Source organism: Colobus angolensis, unplaced genomic scaffold (assembly GCF_000951035.1).
Source record: "Colobus angolensis palliatus isolate OR3802 unplaced genomic scaffold, Cang.pa_1.0 Scaffold64, whole genome shotgun sequence".
Taxonomy (NCBI): Eukaryota; Metazoa; Chordata; class Mammalia; order Primates; family Cercopithecidae; genus Colobus; species Colobus angolensis.
In genome coordinates, this window is record NW_012120043.1 from 3519565 (window position 1) to 3525453 (window position 5889).

Consider the following 5889-nt stretch of genomic DNA (forward strand, 5'->3'; position numbering starts at 1 on the left):
CGTGATGTTGCAGCCTCTTATTCCCCATTGTGTGCATGTGCGGGGACCGTGGCTCAGGGGGGCTGTGGATCTAGGGGCAGCTAGGCGTGTCTTTGCTAGAGAGGACCACGGGCCAGTGCCCTGGAGGCGTGGCTGTGAGGGTGGAGAGTGTGCGTGTGTGAACAGCCTCCGCGCGTTGCAGGAAGTGGGGATAACAGCGACAGTTAACCCTGCCTCTTCTTGTTCACTTCCCCTTTAGAAACGGCAGGGCCCATGCACCGGCTCTGGCCTCTGCATCTTTTAGGAACCCAGTCTGGGGGCCAGCAGAGGCAGCCGCCTTGGCTTCCTGGCCTGGGGGATCTTCCCTCACGTCCCCTTCAGCACCAACGGCCTCAGCTTTCCCGGTCTGTAAAGTGGTTTCATCACTGAAGCCAAAGCACAAGGTTGCCAGTACGCACTCAGCACCAGCCACAGAGGCTGACGGCTGCGCGTCCCGTGAAACTCCAGTGGAGACGTGCCAGCTCCACACCATTCAGTACAGGAGACACCAGCCCCACGGGGCTACGGTGCAAGCAGGGAACTGAATTTCGCAGTGTAAGGTTGTGTTTAATTTGAATCTGCTTATATTTCGGTGGCCCCATGGGGTGGGTAGCCGCAGTTTCAGTGCAGATGTGAAGCCGGAAGCCTCCAGCACTTGCAGCTGATAGACAGTTCTCGACCACCTCCTCCCAGGACCAAGCCAGCCCCGTCCAGCCCAGTGTCTGGACAGAGGCAGTCACAATCCACCCTACCCGCCTCCTGGGCTCAGGCAGCTCTGCTTTTATGTCATGATTTCTCCACTGCACGATGGGGGAATGCGGTGTGTAGGGGCCATTTACCCACTAATACAGCAGCCACGAGGCACACATGGCTATTAAAAACTCATGGAAATTGCTGGGCGTGGTGGCTCATGCCTGTAATCACAGCACTTTAGGAGGCTGAGGCAGGAGGATTGCTTGAATGCAGGAGTTCGAGACCAGCCTGGGCAACATGGTGAAACCACATCTCTACAAAAAAATCCTCCAAAATTGAAAAAATTAGCCGAGCATGGTGGTGCGTGCCTGTGGTTCCAGCTACTCAAGAGGCTGAGGTGGGAGGATCACGTGAGCCCAGGAGGTCGAGGCTGCAGGGAGCCGTGATCGTGCTACTGCCCTCCAGCCTGGGTGACAGAGTGAGACCCTGTCTCTAAAAAATAAAATAAAAAAGAAAGAAAATTCATTGAAATTAAATGAAAGTTAGGCCGGGCGCAGTGGCTCACGCCTTTAATCGCAGCACTTTGGGAGGGCGAGGCGGGTGGATCACGAGGTCAGGAGTTTAAAACCAGCCTGGCCAAGATGGTGAAACCTTGTCTCTACTAAAAATACAAAAAATAAGCTGGGCGCGGTGGCAGGCGCCTGTAATCCCAACTACTTGGGAGGCTGAGGCAGAAGAATCACTTGAACTCGGAGGGCGGAGGTTGCAGTGAGCCAAGATCACACCACTGGACTCCAGCCTGGGTGACAAAGTGAGATTCCGTCTCAAAAAACAAAACAAAAACAAAACCAAAAGAAAAAAAAAGGAAATTAAATGAAAGATAAAAATTTAGTCTCTTAGTGTATCGATTTGATGGGGCAGCCATGACAGTCTTACAGATGGGGAGGCTTGAAAAGCAGACATTTCTGCTGTCATAATTCTGGGAGCCGGAAGTCTGAGATGAAGGTGTGAGTAGGGCTGGGTCCTCCTGAGGCTGACGGTGATCTGCCCAGGCCTCTCCTAGGTCCTGCTGGTGGCATGCATCCTTGATGTTCCTTGGCTTGGAGAAGCATCGCCCCCATCTCTGCCTCCATCTCCACGAGGTGTCCTCCCTGGGTCTGTGTCCAAACTCCCCCAACTCCTTCAACCTTTTTTATTTTAAGAGATGAAGGTCTCATTAAGTTGCCCAGGCTGGTCTCAAACTCCTGGGCTCAAGTGATCCTCCCACCTCAGCCTTCTGACTAGCTGAGACTACAGGAGTCCACCACTAAGCCCGGCTCATTTTCCTATTTTTAAATTTATTTATTTATGTATTATTATTATTATTTGAGATGGACTCTCGCTCTGTCGCCCAGGCTGGAGTGCAGTGGCGCAATCTCAGCTCACCACAACCTCCACCTCCCGGGTTCAAGTGATTCTCCTGCCTCAGCCTCCCAAGGAGCTGGGATTATAGGCAGGTACCACCATGCCTGGCTAGTTTGTGTATTTTTAGTGGAGATGGGGTTTTGCCATGTTGGCCAGGCTGGTCTCGAACTCCTGACTCAGCTGATCTGCGTGCCTCAGCCTCCCAAAGTGCTGGGATTACAGGCGTGAGCACCACGCCCGGCCAATTTCCCCATTCTTCTAAGGCCACCAGTCATATGGGATTAAGGGCCAACCCTGCTCCAGTATGACCTCATCTTAACTAATGCCATCTGCCCCAACCCTATCTTCCAAATAACATCCTATGCTGAGGTCCTGGGGGTTATGATGTGATCACGTAGATTTTGAGGGGACAGTTATTTTTTTTATTTTATTTTTTTGAGACGGAGTCTTGCTCTGTGGCCCAGGCTGGAGTGCAGTGGCCGGATCTCAGCTCACTGCAAGCTCCGCCTCCTGGGTTTACGCCATTCTCCTGCCTCAGCCTCCCGAGTAGCTGGGACTACAGGCGCCCGCCACCTCGCCCGGCTAGTTTTTTGTATTTTTTTTAGTAGAGACGGGGTTTCACCGTGTTAGCCAGGATGGTCTCGATCTCCTGACCTCGTGATCCGCCCGTCTCGGCCTCCCAAAGTGCTGGGATTACAGGCTTGAGCCACCGCGCCCGGCCTATTTTCTTTTCTATTTTAGAGACAGGGTCTTGCTCTGTCGCCCAGGCTGGAGTGCAGTGGTGTGATCATAGCTCACTGCAGCCTTAGTCTCCCAGGCTCAAGTGATCCTTCTGCCTTGGGTTTCCGAGTAGCTGCAACCACAGGTGCACACCACTGCACCTGGCTAACTTTTATATTTTTTGGAGAGATGGGGCCGGGCGCCGTGGCTCACCCCTGTAATCCCAGCACTTTGGGAGGCCGAAGCAGGGGCATCACCTGAGGTCAGGCGTTTGAGACCAGCCTGGCCAACATGGTGAAACCCTTTCTCGGCCGGGCGCGGTGGCTCAAGCCTGTAATCCCAGCACTTTGGGAGGCCGAGACGGGCGGATCACGAGGTCAGGAGATCGAGACCATCCTGGCTAACACGGTGAAACCCCGTCTCTACTAAAAATACAAAAAACTAGCCGGGCGAGGTGGCGGGCGCCTGTAGTCCCAGCTACTCGGGAGGCTGAGGCAGGAGAATGGCGTAAACCCAGGAGGCGGAGCTTGCAGTGAGCTGAGATCCGGCCACTGCACTCCAGCCTGGGCGACAGAGCGAGACTCCATCTCAACAAAAAAAAAAAAAAAAAAAAAGAAACCCTTTCTCTACTACAAATACACAAACTAGCCAGGTGTGGTGGTGCATGCCTGTAATCCCACCTACTTGGGGCACTGAGGCAGGAGAATTGCGTGAACCTGGGAGGCGGAGGTTGCAGTGAGTCGACTCTGTGCCACTGCACTTCAGTCTGGGTGACAGAGCAAGACTCCATCTCAAAAAAAAAAAAAAAAGAGAGGGACAGGGTCTTGCTATGTTTCCCAGACTGGTCTCGATCTCCTGGGCTCAAGTGATCATCCTGCCTCAGCCTCCCAAAGCGTTGGGACTACAGGCATGAGCTACTATGGCTGGCCAATTGCGGACAGATGGAACTGTGGCTGGCCATTTCACCAGTGAAGTCCCAAACACCCCTCTGCAGGCATGATGAGCCAGGGTAGTTCTTATCTTTTCCTGATTCCTGTTCTCTGTGTGTGTGGTGGGGACCACAGCAGGCAAGGTGCGGTGTTGGTGGAATTTGGGATGAGTGGAGTCTGGGCAGGCCCGGAGCTCTCTGTCTGCCTTCTGGTCCCGTGTTGGCTGAGCCGGTTGCCCCCTCTGCCCTGCTTTGGCTGAGCTGAATTATTTCTTGGTCCTTCCCATCGGGGGGCTTTTCGCTTGACCTTTGTTGCCCCTGATAGAGTGGCCTTGTTAGCACGCACCTACCCTCATTCGTCACTCAACTTTTGCCTGCTCATTCTTTGTACCTTAGTTTTAGTGTCACCTCCTCCAGGAAACCTTCTTTGATTTCTCCTCCTCCCTAGGTCTCCTCTAGGCTCCCACAGCTGCCTGCGTTCCCTACATGACAGCTCTGCTTTTACTTGGGCACAGCTTCCCCTCGTTCTTCACTCGACTGCCCCGGCTCATCTTTTGAGTTTCAGCTTAGGTGTCACCTCCTCCAGGAAGCCTCCCTGATTTCCTCACCTCCCTAGGCCTCCTTGGGGCTTCCCCCAGCTGCCTGTGTGTCCTCGATCCCAGTTCCCATCGCCCCTGGTCACACAATCCATCTCCTCCTACGGACTTCGAGCTCCGTGTCGGTGGATATCGTGACTTTGCCGGGGTCCTGGCTGTGTCCCCAGCACCCCCCACACAGCCTGGCACACAGTAGGTGCTCAGTGATCCAGCAGCACGCTCAGAAACTCCCTTTCCAGCCGGGCGCAGCAGCCCACGCCTGTAATTTGCAGCTACTCGCGAGGCCGAGGCACAGGAATCGCTTGAACCGGGGAGGCGGAGGTTGCAGTGAGCTGAGATGGAGCCACTGCACTCCAGCCTGGCGACAGAGACAACATCTCAAAAATAAATAAATAAATAAACAGAATTCTCACACGGTGCTGGCCGGGAGAGTGCTTGATTCTTTATCATTATATGTGAGGAAACGGAGGCTCTGAGAGGTGAAGCGACTTGCCTAAAGTCACACAGCTGGGAAACGGAGGAGTTGGGATTTGAGCCCAGGCTCTTAATCAGCACAAATGCCGCTTCTCACTCGGGACAGAAAGGAAACCCTGACTCCTTAGGCAGCTGTACGGAGACTGGGATGATAATGTGCTGAGAGCCAGAGCTACTGTCTGCTGCACCCTGGGGCTCAGTCTGCCCATCTGTAGAAAGGGACGTTCCTTAGCTACTTCCAGCCCTGAGACACTGGGTTCTTAGGGTTGGCAGCTTAGAAAAAGACCAACATGGAACACCCAGAAATTAACTTTAAATTTCTGATGAATAACAAATACTTTTTTAGTATAAGTATGCCCCAAATATAAATAAAGATAAATATAAACACCTGCCACCGATCCCTGCACAAACCACAGGCTCCAGACTACAAGTCCCACAACCCACTGCGGCCTGCCTTAGGCACTGACTATCATGACTTTTTATTTTTCATTCATTCATTCAAAAATGGTATAGGCCACCCGCCTTGCTCCAGGTCTTGTATTAGGTGCCGGGGATACATCAGATGCACAAAACTGACAAAAGTCTTTGCCTTCGTGGAGTTTGACATCTACATCCTTGGGAGTCTTAAGTGATTTTTGTTTTTCTCAGCAATTTCTGCAAGGAAGACTACAGTTCCCGTGACCCTTTGTGTTTGTTTGATGGGCCTACAACTCCCAGAAGACCTAGCGCGCCACAAGGCATTTCCTTTTCCCTTTAACCCCAACTTCCTTCCAGGTCGGAAGGTCACATCCTGTCCGCACCTTTCGCCCCTCACTCGAATTCTCCACACGGCAAAGACAGGGTGAAGGTAGTGATATCGCGAAATAGTTTTTAAAAGCATTTTATTGCATTTTTGACTTGGAGTTTGTGTGAAACCTCAGCAGTATTAGCCGAACAGCCTGCCGTACCTTCCGGGAGTCCCAGAGCGGGCCTACAACGCCCATGGGGCGCCTCTAGCGCCGGGTGGACTACAATTCCCGACAGGCAGCGCGGCTGGCGGGGCGGTTCGCGGCGGTG